Genomic DNA, 16,232 nt, shown 5'->3' on the forward strand with positions numbered 1-16,232 from the left:
GGCCAGAGAGAGTCTCCCCGTCTGTCTGTGTGATGCGTTTTCTCCCCGCTGCACTGTGAGGCTCTGTCACACAGACAAATATGGTCTCACAGGCTGCAATCACACACTCGCTGTGACCCACAGTTTGCAAATAAAACACTGCAGGCTTTGCGTCAGATTGACACAGGAATGTTTCACACCGCACTCATTTCCATAAACCAGTACGTGTAGCAGACTGTGAGAATCCCTCTGTAGACAAAGGTGTCACATTTTACGAAGAGAAAACTTTCACCATGTCTGAAAATGTATATTTAACATGTGGGTGCAGTCCAAGCTGTACTCAGTAAGTTGACGGTTGTTTAAGCTGTCTTATTCCATCTTCCTGCTGACAGACGCAAAGTGTTCCTCATCAGTGAGTAACAAACTGTTTCTCCAAACAAAACTCACAGTCAGTTTCCTCAGAGCGGGAATCCAAGTAACTGTGACGATGCACTGACAACAACACTCTGAACACACCACGGCACATATTTACATAACAAATATCAAATAGATATTATACAGATAGACAGACAGTGAAGCATGTCACTGAGTAATTTCACTGTAATACACACACACACACACACACACACAGTGGCTGGTAGTGGCTGTCAGAGCACCACAGGAGCGTGAAGAGTGTGATCTTGTGGCCCTGGTGACTGTCAGACTCATCCAGACGACGTGACATTCTCAAGTGTGTGTGCGTGTGTGTGTGTACGTGTACATGTTTGTGCATCTGTGCATAGTAAAGAGTGTATGAGTCAGTATGTTTGCAGCTGTGTGTACATCTGTGCCTGTCTGTATGAGCCTCTTTGTGTGTGTGTGTGTGTCTAAACCTCTCAGAGAGTGATAGCACCATGGCAGTCCTTCTCAGTCTCACAGTCTGTCAGCAGCTCTGTCAGTAACTTGCCTTGTTACTGCGGTCTCATCAAACTCCTGCAGCCAACATCAGTGATGTCAATTTCCCATGAAAACTCATTTCATGATCACTGATCAAAGCAGAAGGCCGCTATTTACTTCTGACATAAAAATAAAAAAATCCCCATGCATTCATGCACTTTTCCAACACACCTCACGAGTTGTGAAAAACTATCCAGCACTTTATTAAAATCCTCTGACCAGATCAGTGGATGCTAAAAGCTAATTTTGTTTTCTGAGCTAACCTAGGGAGGTATCCAGCTTAAGATATTAAACATTTTCCATGCATTTTGTTATTCATGCAGTTCATGGGGCAATCCCAACTCCTGAGTGATTATGGTTCTTCTACCCACTGCATGCAAGATTGAGAGGAACTCTGCAGCACATGAGCACATGAAGGAATCTTTTGTTGTGCAGATTTTTTTTGCTCACTTTACTTAGTTTTGTTTCTACCTCGAGGAAGCCACCGTGACTCACAGAATGAGCTCCAGTTTGGGACAGACCCAATTTTGCATGGCTGACATTTAAAATGATTGATCCCTCTGAGACAGTGTGAGACCAAAACTTGGCAGAGCCGAAGAAGATGAAGGGATACAACAACAGGTGGGAAGCCGAGCTTCGGTACCCTTTGCTAATAATGACGGATTTGTTTATGTAAATTTCAAACAACATACCAACATTCAGCTTCTCCCTCAGATACCACCGCTGCTGTACTGATCAACCCCCCCCGCCCCCGCCCACCCATCTCAGAGCACATGTGCTCGGCTCCCTTGGATGCTGAGCGACGGGTGGAAAGTCCAGCAGCTTGTGTGATCTCCAGAGCACAGGCAGGTTAGCCGGTGCGCTTTTTAAACCCCATCTTGCTGCCTGGTTTGTTGCTATGGACTGTTGCTGATAAGAGCCGGTCAAAGCTTTTCAATTTCCATCAATGTCCCTCAAAGCAGATACACACCTGCAGTGCACTTACCAAACATACGCTCCATATGTGCAGATACACACGCAGATTGTCGTGCAGCTGCAATCACAACAATAACCAGCCAGGATTAATGTGCAAAAATAGAACACAATGAACCTCAACACAAAGCCCTGCAGCAAAGCCAAGCTTATGATATTCAGAAAGGTGCACGTTTAACCTTGTGGTGATTGCTGAAGCTGTACTTTGTGGTGTTGAATTGGATTGCATCACTGCATATTGTAAGATGTTGCCGTTATTGTGCACCCGCCCTGTACCTTTTCACTGTGGTGAGGGAGACATGTTTTTCAACGGGTCTTTTCAAAGCCATTGCAGCATATGGGCACAAGGAAAAAAAGGTGGTTATCAGCAAAAGAAATGAATCAATTTGCCAGCGTGAATCACCACTCAGTTTCCCAAAACAGCTCCAGCATTTGTAGCGGCAGATGGCCCTTTGTAGCCTGCCTCTCCCTCGCTGTGTGCCGTTTCCCACACATGGCTCAACTCAGAGGGGGCAAGACAGTCTGTCTGAACACTGTGCATCGATAAATCCCACAAGATCTGGTCTAACAAGGAGTCTCTGAGTGATGGTCAGACCTGAAAATAACTGAAAAAGCACTATTAACAAGTCTTTTTGGCTCAGTAATAAAATCTAAATAAGTGCTACTGTTCATCTCTGTTATAATTGTTTGATATCGCTTGTTGGAGATAGCATCACTTCTAATAATGCAGCTGTAGAAAACAATGAGGATAAGAAAAATTATGGCAATGATGATAATAATGGTGAAAAGACAAGGATAGATAGATGATAAACAGGAAAAAAAATCTCTTTTCTGGCGTGTCCTCTGCTCAGCAACACCTGGCTTGGACTGTGTCTTGTGCATTAATGAGTTTTTGAGAAACTGCTGTAGGGCTTTGGTTTATTAATGTGGAGGAGCGAGCAACACAAAATGTTCCCAATTAAAATGAAGATGAATTGCAGCAGCGGGTCCCCTATTGTGGCTCTACTTTTGTATGTGTCTCTAAATCTCTGCCATACAGACAGGTCATTAAGCACTAAAGGCTGCTTTGGTCCCGCGGCGGCGCAGCCTGAACACATCGCATCCCTCTCCGAGAGCTCTGTGTACTGTACACCAGTGCCACAAAGCTGTGCAGGGAGGAGGAAGCTCAGATAGACTGAACTCATAAGGAAGATCCAATGCTCTGGAATTACTTAACATGCATAATTGAAGTCATGGTGCGTCTTAAAGATGTGCTGCACTGAGAAATCTTGTATCCCCTAAAGTTATCAGGAACTGCCTTCTTTTCATTTTGTTTTTCATAAGACCAAAGCAGGAGGATTTTCTTAACTTACTATCAAATTACACTGAAATTGAAGAAGACTAAATCCCCAAAGATCAGATTTCTGAGGTTTGTAATGCTGCATAATGTCCTAATAATCTTCATGAAGTTTCCTGGAAAGGCCTGTCTAATTTGTGTGTATGAATTACGAAGAAAATAGGGACCATTTTCAGTTGTTATACTTCTACTTGAATATTGCCAAATAATTGCTAATGTAACCTAGATAATCTTTTAATCATTGCCAGCAGGTCATCTGTGCATGCAAAAATAAATGTAATGTAATAAATGTAAAATGTGTCTACAAGCAAGCGTGCAATTCAACATATATGTTGATTAATGTTTCCAATAATAAATGAATAATGAACTTTGAAGATTTTTTTATTTATTTTTGCTGGATTTTAAATTAGCAATTGTTTCAAGGAAACTCTTTTTTTCTTTATAATTAGTATCAAACTACAGTCGTTCTTTCCAGAAATAAAGACTGACGATGTGAGAGGTGTGAGGATTTCACATGACAACAGCTATGTCTTTTAACAGAGGTTGCTCATCTTAAAAAGCCATTTGGAAGTAAGTGAAGAAGATTTTATTTATATAACACCTTTACAGATCAGACATCACAAAGTGCCTCACAATTAAACACTAACAACAGTAAAATACAGACACAATATAAAACTGACTATTCAGCATGACATTGAAAAATATATTATTGAAAAAGTAATAATAATAACAGCCTTTATTTGCATAGCACTTCACCACAATGTTACCGAGTGTTTCACAGAGGCAAAAAGAAGCAAAATAAATAACAGAAATTATTTGCACAATAAAAAGAAAATGCACCTCCATTCATAAAGGTAACTCAAATTAATCAAATGTGTCTGGCACAAAAACACAACCTAAAGCAGAAAAGCAAAAAAGTAAGTAAGTAATAAGTAATAAGTTTTGGGCCCTAACAGCCACACGGCAATTGTCTTTACTTTTATGTCTGGGGGACTAATAGTAATATTTTTTTTTTTTGTATCATCTGACTGGAGGAAAATAAATCACAAATGTATGCTGAAGACAGACCCTGAGGTGCTTTAGGGGTAAAACATTGATATCTATTCCAAACCAACACAAAGAGGCTTAGACCTCAAGTGTTTCAAAGCCTAATTGGTGTTAAATCTTTGTCTAATTGCTTTTTGGCTCATGACCCATTAAAATGAAGCAATGATTACTTGTCGCTCATTATCACCAGATGATTAAGTCTATCAGTTATGACCAAAGGAATGTTTTTATTTTTACCCTTTTAAAAAGGACAGATAAGGTAAAATGATTGAATAATTCTCAAGAATTAAAACAGAATAATTTTGCTGATGCTGAAGTGATTTGTTTGTTGCCACTAAGTTGCTCCTAACAGCTCAAAGTATTTTCATATAGTGGACAATACATTTCCTTTCTGCTGCTGTGATGTCTTTGTGCATCACAAGAGCCTTTTGTGTCGTTTTCTTTCTCTGTTCTTAGTCACTCTGTGTGGTGCCACTCTGATCACTTCATCTAATGGAACACAAATCAAAAGGACCAGAGAGACTGACGATCATCCTCTCTCATCTCCCTCGGGGCTTAGTGATACCCCATCACTCTCACGCACACACACACACACACACTGGTATTCATTGTGTAACCACATAAGCATATCTGAAGTCTCCCTCACCTTCTCTTCCTCCTCCCACACAAATACATTACAGCAAAGTTTCCAAAAAAGTTCTTTCTTTCCAGTCGGCCAGACATTCAATGAACTATACACTGTTTATCCCATTAATGTCACTGACCACTGACACCAAATCAAATGAAAAAGTACACAAACACACACACATATATTTTTGTAGCCTGGGGGGGGGCGCTGGCAAGATATGAGATCAACACTGGGTCAGCAGCTTGGCGCTTTTCTAAACTGGAGAGGTTTTGTCTCTGTGGCCCACTCCTCTCCCTGAGGGAATACACTGTCTGGTCTGGTCTGGTTTCGAGCAGCAGTTCAGTCTGTAAAATGCCTTAAAAGCTCCTAGTTGTAGTAATCCAAGGGGAGTAACCTGGTTTATCTGGAGTGATGGTGGAGGACACTGTGTGTACCTGTTTTTTGTTTTTTTTTTTTATTTACAGAAATTTAAACTACTTTTGCTCCGAGTGTTTAATCTGTAAATTTGCTATAATTTCTAGATAATATAAAAAGGACAGCTTCTTAGATCAAATGTCTTATCGTGTTTGGATTTCATGAACTCACAGATCTCCTTTGCTCAAACAATCACACCATTAACCGTTCCCTAATCCCCCCCGCTTCACTTTTGCTAAGCCTTAACCTTTCCACTGTCTCACGCTGCACATGCAGTTTACAGTGATAACGGTGGCAGATTAACCATCAAAACCTTAAGTTATTTTTGAAACAACAGGTCCCTGTTTCCACACAGCGATTGACAGAAGCTGCCATTTCATTTCTAGCCAGTGAGCAAATGACAAATGTCACAGTTAGATTTTATCAGCTACAGCTAGTTAGCTAATTAAGCAAACATAAGCTCCATGACTTGGTCTCCAGCTGACTCATTTTAAAATGAGAGTGTTTTTCAATATGCAATATATGACTACATACCTGGCATTATGCTAAAAGGCAGAGGCTGCTACATTTCCCAAACAAAAGTCAGTTTCCTCACTATATATACCTGAAGTAAAGAAATAAAGAAACATCATTGTAATTATATTGGAGCATAGAGACAGTTTAGCAAACTGTAAGATCATTTAACCCTGTTTGACTGCTAAGCCTGCATCCTTGTTCATATTTCATAATGTCATATGTTTGAATATCTTTGAGTTTAGATGTTGTTGGATGCACAAACTAAGACTTTTGAAGACGTCCTCCTGGAGCCTGGAAAACTGGGATGAACATTTTTCACTGTTTTCTGATGTTTCATAGACCAAACAATTAACTGGTAAACTAGGTAGCTGGACATGCTAATGCTCATGTGCAGCTTACTCTAAACAGTGTTTAATCTAGACTGCATCAACGTGTGGAGAAATCCAAAGCTCGATCTGCCGTGCATAGCTGCGGTTGCTATGCTACAATTGGACAATTGCTGTTTGAGGAGGAGTATAGCGAACAGTCAAATGTAATAACTCGTTTATGTGATCTTTGCTTGTGTCCCTCTGCGGGGAGCTCAGATTTCAGGTGCTGGAGGATACTTGGATTACCAGCTTCAAGCAGCTTCTGCTAATTAACTATCACACCATACTTCCATGGAACCAGCGGCCGCCTGGCACGCTTCAGAACATGGTCAGCAGTAACGTTGAGTCTACTCTAGTGAGAGAGAGCCGACGAAAAGATGCAGTAACAAGGGACTGACTTTACACTTGCAGAATAAAATTTTGCATTCATGTCTTCTTTTACAGTATATGTGAACGTATGTGAATGAATTGATGTAATTGCCTATGTGAGGTGGGTGTGTGATTGAAAGGCAAAGCTGTCAAGGAGAAGTGAAACCTCTTCATGTGTGAGTGTTGCACAGGCTACTGAAATATGATAGAAGTAATTATGGCATTCAGCAGTGCATGTAGAAAATGCAGATAATACCCTGGCTCTCTGAAAGAACTCCTCAACAACGGCTTTGCCTGTCTGTCCTGGACAATTACAGGCTGAGGAGACTGTGACACTTCTTGAGTGAACCACTTTAATGTAAATAACTACTTCTGGTTCTTCATAGATGCATATTGTACCTTAGCTCTCAGACTTCGGTTACCGAAAAAGAACGGATAATTATTTTAACGGGAAACTTACATTTTTACTTCCACTGTTATGTGTTACTTTCCGTATTTTCATAACCTAATTACATGAGTCTGTAATTACTTATAATTCAGCACTCAGAGAGTGACTCCTCTTTGTAGACAAATGGCATCATACACATTTGAAGTAATTAGAACAATTAAGCCTCTGCCATCAAGCTTTTAGCTGATGTTCTTTTCCTTCAGCAGATTATGTTTTTCTCGTTTTGTGAGTTTGGCCCAGTGGTCACACAAGTCCTGATTAGAAGAGTAAAGCTGGTCTTCGCATCTGCAGTAGATAGCTTTGTCTGGAGCTTATACACTGCTTATTATTCTGCGTGCAGCTTTTACTATTATCTGTCCATTCACAACATCTCAGAACTTAATCTGAGCATTTTTAAAAAAAAAAAATTTTCATAAGGGATTTGAAGTAACCCACCGAGGCCTCTTTTCAACAAGGTGAGGAAGTTTATTCTTCTTATGGTAAGAATATGTTGTATCCTCCAAACCAAAACAAATAACAACAAAAACACATTTCTTCTTCTACGTACCTAAATTCCCACACACCATGGACTAACATTTAATACAATTAATTCCACATAACCACAGTAGCCTTATCACAACAAAAACCTGCACGTTCAGCAAACCCTCCTCTCATTTCCTCTCTACAATCTTATGACTCTCAAACTCTCAAAGAGATCTTCTGGCACTGAAAGTAGCAGCACTGTTTTTGGTTTTACCAGAGCGAACCTGACAAGTTGAAAGAATCAAGTTATATCTCTTTCTACAAAGAGTTATTGTGAGCAGTGACTGCCATGGAGTCTGTGCCCGGCCAAGAAATAGCCTGGCACATAACCACAACTTGCTGGTTTCACACTTTGGTTTTTGTACAGATTAAAAACAAACAAGATACAACGTGTTAACTGGTCAGCTTTAGAGGTGCTGGTAAGTGGATATTGTTACCTTTGCCCAGAGACAGGCTAGCTGTTTCCCTGTTTCTTGTCTCTGCGCTATGCTAAGCAAACTGTCTCCTGGCTGTAGCGTTATATTTAGTGGACCGAAATTAGAGTGGCACTGATCATTTCATTCAACTCTTAACAAGACAGTAGATTAGTGTATTTTCAAAAATGTTGAACTAGTTCTTTACGTATGTATAGTTAAAAGTAATCAGACCTTTGAGCTCCACTTAGCTCATTTAGTCAATTTAACTAAGTTTAAAGCCGCCACGAACCCAAAACACATTAAAATGACACAGGCACCTATGAAAATGTACAAATGTACTCTCATATTATCTTATATAACAGGTCAAGGGTGGAAAACTATTGTTTTACTATTCATGTACACAGATACAGGAGAAAATTGCATTAAATAAATCCACAACATTCTATTTATCTGTCAACAGTTTTGTGCCTTTTTTCATTGAATGTCTGTAAATCACTGAAAATAATAATTTAGTTTTAAAAATGTTATATGGTCTCCAGACATAAATGAGCCGCCCAGGACGAAAGCCCCACATCAGCGTTTTCAACTGGTTTTCTCTACTTGTTTCTACACACGATTACAAAGTCATGTTATTATAAATAAGTCCTTTTTTTTTTTCTTTTTTTTTTTTTTACAGATGGAGTCCACAGGGTTAACATGAGCATCAGCCAGTAATGCGTAAGACTTAGAGGAATGACTACAGACCCTCAGGTATCTGGCAACGTGACCGATAGGCCAAACTGACAAAATGTCAGTGCAGACAAGAGGAGGACAAAGAGGTGAAACAAGGCAAAGACAGCAAAGTACAAACTCAGTGTATTAGTGAGTAAGTCACTTACTCATCCACAATGTGTTGTTTCTGTGAGCCTTGAAGCTGCCGCGATTTTACAGTTCTGCCTTTCCTTCCAGAGGGGAGGAATGAGAATTATAGAGACAGATGGTGTGTATGCAGTGGCCGATATCTCTAACAGTGTATTCTACCACCTGGGAGCCAGAAAGAGCCTGAGTGCCACAAACTTTGGTTCCCCGGGTAACAATCTTCCTGAGCATCACATAATTGCACTGTGCCGGAGTGCAATACTCGTGCAGCAGAAATGAAAGAAGAGGATTCAAATCCTCTAAATGTACACTGTAACGATAATGAATGCAGAGCTGAAACTTTTTGGGGTTTTAATATTTTGTGAGTATGAGCTGGCCAGAGAGTCTAACATCTCCAGTGGCGTTTGATCGTGGCTCCTTTCTGCTTTTCTTATCTCTTCAACTTTGTCATTTCAACCATAGAAAATGCATCTGAAATATAATTTCTCATTTCACTGATAATTTCACTGACAGTGTGTGTGTGTGTGTGTGTGTGTGTGTGTAGCTTCCTGCTCAAAAGGGTTCATCTCACGTCATCCAACATGTTCTTGTGAGTCTATAACATCCGCTCTTGAAGCTCAGAGCCTCTGAGCTATTAGTTCATGTAATAAAATGGTGGTCATTAGTATTTTTGGTTTATTTGGGATTGTAGGAAAATGACTGGGGTGAGGTGGGGGGCTGAATCATATATGTCACTCTTTAGAAGAAAAAAAAAAACTTCCATGCATAATCAATTTAAAAAAAGGGAATATATTAATGGGACAGTAATTTTAGCTACAGGTTATGTAGACATCAGTTGAAAGCAGTTCAAACAAATGCTGAGCCAAATATCTACAATGACCTGTACAGGTGTAGAGTCAGTATCCCTCCACAACACCAAAACAGTAATTTACAGTGGGTAAAGAAAATAAGGTAATGGGTGTATTTGGGGTGTGCATGTGTTTAATGCTAGTTTTGGCACATGCATGTATGAAAATCAGTTTGTCCACATACAAAATGAATTACTGAATCAAACAGGAAAGCACGAGACGTTTTAGTCATAAAGATCTCCGTCCATGCACAGGAGAGCAGGAGTGAAATTATCAACACCGTGTCAGCTGGTCTTTCCAGCCCTGAGGGTGGACTCCTAATCTTAGGCGCACATTGGCCTTCAGAATAATAAGTTGCACCCACACACAGCTTTTGTTCTCGTCCTTGTCTGGGTGCACAGCCGCACAAGGAAGTGGGAAAGGCGTTACAGAACAATGGAGCTCTGGACTGGTGCGACTCCACCAGTCAGAGCAGCAGTACAGCGCGCTAAATGATGCGTCATTATAGCGATTCAATAATGGCGTTCTAATTAGGCTCCAGGCAGAATGGCAGCAGGATTTCATGTCAATCATTTCCTTTTCTGGCGCTTTCTTTTTCTCTGGCTGTACATCTTGCCCTCCCTCCCCTGACTTTTCCTTTGCTCTTTCAGCACCTGTTTATCTCCAACTTTCATTCTTTCATCTTTTGGCCTGTCTTCATCTCCGTTTCTGCCTCCGTCTTTCTCTCTGCGTCTTTCATTTTGTCAGCCTCCACCACTTTTCTCAGCCTTTCTGCTTTCACGAATGGGGAACAGATAGATGAGGGAGATACAACGGCGAACAATGAGCGTGTTTCTCCGATGGACCATTGTGCCTGTAATGACAGTATCTGCACCGGTAGTCCTCCCGGCAAAGTAGGGAAAGGGTTCGGAGGGGGCTTACAATTACAAAGGCTCATTCATACTGGCCACCTACACAGTGTGATGCATACAGGTGAGTCAAAGGCGGGAAAGCAGCGCTGGGTTACACAAACGCCTCTTAACAAAGAGTCAAGCTTTTGTCAGTGAAGAGAAGAGCATGTCTGCTATTACGATCACTTTCAACAAAAAAAAAAAAAAAACATGAAGATTTTTAAACTATATGAATTACTGAAATAAGTGATTTCAAATTGGGGAGGTGAGAAATGTTACATGAGGTAAAACAGCAATTGGAGAAAAAAAAAGGGAAAATTGAAAAGTTACAAAATAAAATGAGCAGGTGAAGGCAAAATAAACAACTTTATACTTCTTCATACATTCCCTTTTTATTTATTTAGCTAACAATACTATTTATTGATGTGTTCATTTTTACTCATCTGTTTTTGGGACAGACACAAAACCACACTGTTTGAAAGTGAAATGGAGGTCCATAAATTTCAAATGAAAATATATGATGTGGTTTGTCGGCTGAAATTAAGTCAAGTCAAACACACCAGAGCCTGTCCAAACTATGTGAGACAGCCACTAACTGAGCACAGGCAATTTAAATGTCTTCCCACTTTGATGAAAGCCATGCTTTATGATGATAAAACCTACTGAAATCTGTGTCTCTATAACTGTGTGCTTTCAGATCTCAAGACTCAAGACCCTGCGTTCATTGTCCTGTCAACTGGGGTATCAGCAGTGTCAGCCAGTTTCAGCCTTTTATCCATTTGCTTCTCTCCTCCTCACATTTACAGTATTTCGATAAAGCCGAATTCCCAATAAAACTGTGCTCATTTATGTTTTAATGTTTCTGTTGTCAGACATGTTAACCCCCAGTCACTGCCAAGCCATTTAACAAGCTGCTGCCCTGTACTGCTAAAATCCAGATGCTCATAACTGAGACGTCGTATAACTAACAAGCCCCGGCTCATCCCGCCTCGTGTTTCCCTTCCTGCAGCTGGTGGCGGTTCTTGTTCCGCTCTGGTGGAAAAATGGTACGTGTGGCGCTATGTCGAGCTCGCAAAGGCTGCAGAGCAGACTGCCGTCACCAACTGCAGTTATCGGGCTAGCTGTTTAACAGTTAACAATGGACTGGTTAGCAGCGACTGAACTTTTAAAATTAAATATCTCAATATAGCAGCTTTTATTGACGTAGGCCTACTCTGTACAATTAATCTTTAAAGTAGATAATATGCCAAAGTAAGATGGTCCACAATATAAGATCGTCACATCGCCCGCCCCTACTTTGAACTTTTTGTTCAGGGTCAAATTTAACTTGGTTGTGACCTCCCACTTTTTGCATGCAAATTTAATACTGTTCCAATCGAAACCACTAATGTAAATAGTACACAAGTTTATCAATGTTCATCATACAAAGGGGTTAAAACTCACATTCATTAAGTGCTTTAGAGGAAGTTTTTTAAAACATGACCTGCTCAACAAGTTAAGTGGATATTATGTCAAAAAAACTGAACTTGAAAATGAACTATTATTAATTAATTATTAGTGTTTTCAGCAGCAAAATCTCTCTGAGATCTCACAAAAACCAAATCCATAAACAATAAATGGAGGCATCATGCTAAAGAAAGAAAAATATCACTTTTAACAGACCTAGGCTGATCTGCTTCAGTCTTCTGCATCTCAGAGAGCATCTTGAAAACCCAACAGATGTTCACTGTAATTTCAGACACTGTGCCTTTGCTCCTAAATGTGCTCATCTCCCTCAGAGCAATTTAACTGGATTTTCATTTGGTGCAGTTTAATTTTCAGTAAATTTACACCATCTTTTTCTTTGTCTGCTTTGTGATAGTGGCTATCCCTGTTTCTGTTAATTACCCAGTTCTTATATAAGTCTATAATAATGTAATAATATACAGTAATATCTTATATTAGTTTTAACTACTTGATGTAGTGGCTCAACAGACATTTAAGGGGATGAGAGATATGAGAACTTAACAGTCCTCTGCCTTAACAGAGCTCTGTATATTACAGCATTTGATCAATTTCAATCAAGTTCAATCATGAAGACAAAACAATAAGGTAAAAAGAAATGAATTCTGTGACTGACACCCTAACTGCAGCCCTTTGTCTTTTTGTTTTAATGGCTTCATTTCAAACATGCTGTGATGACACATGCTGAGTCATGATGTGACAGGGATGTCACGATGGTTTGAGGAGCTCAGGCTGATTGAGTGTCACAGACACATGTAAGAACAGTTACAGCTGCAAGCAGCAGCAACCAGGCTCCAGTGTAGCAATTAAGTCATGGGGAGAACAAACACGATCCAAAAGCTTATGCCTTTTCTTTTTATTTAAATGATCTGAAACAATTCATCCCTACATCAAACCTCTTTAGGCTCCTGACGGAATAAGAACTGTGCACTTGAACAACTTCTAGATTATAATTGGTTTTAAAACTTATTTCCATATAAAAAGGCCATACTTAATCACTCATTCAAAAAGTCAGTTTTGGCAAATACCATCATATTCATTATCTATATTTATTATTTGTATGATATTGGACATCACCATTAGGGGAACTTTTCTCATCTTTATATTAATATGTCTTTTGGGACTGAACAGGGTTGTTGTAAAATAAATTTAAAAAAGCATATAGACACAACTTGTTATAGTAATACTAATATATAGTAATATTTTAGTGGATGTAATCATGATTTCTTCCAAACTGGATACAAGACGTTTTCTGTGCTGTGAACGTCTTCTTATGTGATTCAAGAAAAACCGGCTATATAGAGATAGATGAATGTAACAGTGTAATAATTACCTTTAGAAATAGTACACTGCAAGTGAGCCCCACAAAAGTGTGTGTATTTGTAGATGAATTAAAGGGTTGTGAGAAAGGGGCCGCAACCTGCATACCTCAGTGTAGGACCTGGGTGGCCTATTTACACATCTTTAACTAATGGATGTTTGATTAGAAGAGGTGGATGAGCCTGACCTTTCCTTTTTTGAATGAGAGCTGTGATGAGGCGGCTGCCATACTGTGGAGAGGCTGTGACACAAAAATACTCTCAGACATACACACACTTACATTGTATAACAAAAGCTAATTTTAAGCTTTAGTTGAAGGAACAGTTTTGGGTAATTCGCTCATTAGATTTGTTGCAGAGAGATGGAGGAGAATAGCTGAGTGGGACTGGTGGCCCTTTCTGATTTCGCTTGCCCCTGGGGTAAATAATTCTGCAGCTGGTGGAGCTAGCAGATTTCAGTTCGGGCTGAGCGATATCATTGCTGCTGCTGCTGGAGCTACTGGCCTCAGCTGGGTTTGTGGTGTTTCTTTCCCATCTGTATTCAAAAGTGTGGTATTTGATTTTGAGAACAATATTTCTGCTGAATCTGGTTAAACAGTAATTATCCGTAAGAGATGCTGTAAGAAGTAAACCAAACGCGCCTGCAATGAGGCGGTGACAATTTAATTGGCTGGAAAATTTCGAGAAGAAGAAAATCAGAGTGCAGAAGTTTTGCAAAAGCCCAGAAGCAGCCTTAGAGTGAGGGGAAGGACTCAGACTGAAGCACAGGACATTTGTGCAGCACCATTCATTCATTTACTGTCACTGAGGCGCTGCTTGTTGTGTACAGCAAATGTAATTTTGTTTGGTTTCTTTTCCTGCCACTTTCTATGGTCGTGAACAAAACTTTTGGAGAGTCAATGAGGGAGAGAGAGAGAGTTCACAGGGTGACGATAGGACGCTCTGATTATGGTTAAGTTCGCACAACCCTATCTGTGACATGGGATAACACACCATTAGAGGTTTTGGTAGGTGAATTTTGTTTGCTTTGGACTGAGTCGGGCTCGCTGTCTCTCCCTCCTTCCAGTCTTTAAGATAAACTAAGCTAGCCTCCTGGCTCTCCTGTCTCAATACCGAACACACAAACACAAGAGTGGTGTTGATTTTCTCATCTAATTCAAAGCAGGAAAGTAAATAAGGAAATTTTGTCAAACTATACCTTAAAGAAGTATAACTCGGTTGAAGCGAGTGCTTCTCTACTTGATGGACATGTAAATTCCTGCTAAAACCAGCCAGAGAGAGGCATTAAGAGACACACTGATAAAAGAGTGAGAGGGGGAGTAACACTGTGAGATTTCAGATGAGTGTGGAGTAGAGGGGAGTAAGTGGGGGGTATTTAAATGCACTCTCAGCCTTTCAAATCAAGACATTATGGAGCACTTACCCATGCCAAACAACATTGTAATAACATTTTCCATGTGGCTCTGGGTGACCTGCAGGGATGTGCCCATTGCCTCTTTGCGTATTTGTGTGAGTGAACTTAAGCAAAAGGCGTAACCAACATTCATGCATTTTTCCAGCTTCTTTTAGCACATAGTGTTCTCTGGCAGTATATAGCATTTTGCTATAAAAGATATTAACAATGTTATTTTGCCACGCATTTTCTAGTTTTTTGTATCTTCATCAACATGGATTATGCTTGAAATTAAACTATGCTATGCGACTATGGTCAGGGACAAAGGAACTTCTAGATCACTGTGGGAATCTCAGTTTTGACCTGCAGCTCCTGTCAACACAGAGATGTCCTCTTTGCCCCCCCCCCCAGAGTCTAGGATCACCACTGATTATAAAGGCACTTCCATTATCTTGAAAACTGTTTTACGTTTCTATGTATATCTGAAATTTATCTGCTCATTAATGCACACATATTTCATTGTACATCTCAATGTTATGCTCATAAAATAACTCACAACTGCCTCAACTGTCTCGCCATACTCTCATACCTCCTCTGTGCTGCCAGTCCAAACTAATGACGGCACATTTTTATTAAAGACAAAGGGTAACCCAAATCCAGTGACTTTTCATGTCAACACCACATGAAGCAGGTGAATGAATTTTTTTTTTCCCCCGCAGTGACAGTGGAGGGCACTAAGACACTGTGGCGTGGAGTTCAACAATTACGATTTAAATATGAAGAAACTATTGACAAGAAATTAAATTGAACTAAATCCACCTGTTGTAGCCCAGTCTTAACTCAAATCTTACTTCATGGATTTAAACAACGGAGACTGCTGCAGAGGCAATTGTCATTAGGCTTTGTGTCTTTTCCTTGGACGGATGACTTCTCAAGGGTGTAATTTGTTCTGAGGGCTGAACACACACTCTGTCGCCACTCGAAGTGATCAGAAGTTGGCAAGACCGTGGGATTTCCTGATTCTGCAAGCACTCGCCTCATGGGAGGAAATCCTGCAGTGCTCCAAAGGCCTTCTGTCCATAACACACTGTCAGCACCTGGATACTAAGAGGTGTTGCTCAAAGAGGAATTTAGCTACCTCCACGATGTAGTCTGTGCGCAAAATGGAAGAGGTCTGTGCTTCTGCCTGTGCGAGCGTGATGCCACAGAACCTGTCGTCTGTCTCTGTCCTAATCTGTCAAAATGACGGGAAGCGTTTCAGATTTTTCTATCATCGTTAAAAAATTCATCAATGTCATCAATGGCAGAACATATTCGGTTAATGCGACCCCTGGGTCTAGATATCATTCTCCCTCTAACTTTGCAGGAGGCAGATGACTTACTGAGCTTACCTGGCAGCAGAGCTTTAGAAAGGCTCCAGTTTCCTGCCCTACTCCATATCAACACTGTGACAAACCTCTGTGGGCCAAT

Source organism: Seriola dumerili, unplaced genomic scaffold (assembly GCF_002260705.1).
Source record: "Seriola dumerili isolate Sdu_G_001 unplaced genomic scaffold, Sdu_1.0 BDQW01000322.1, whole genome shotgun sequence".
NCBI classification, from domain to species: Eukaryota; Metazoa; Chordata; class Actinopteri; order Carangiformes; family Carangidae; genus Seriola; species Seriola dumerili.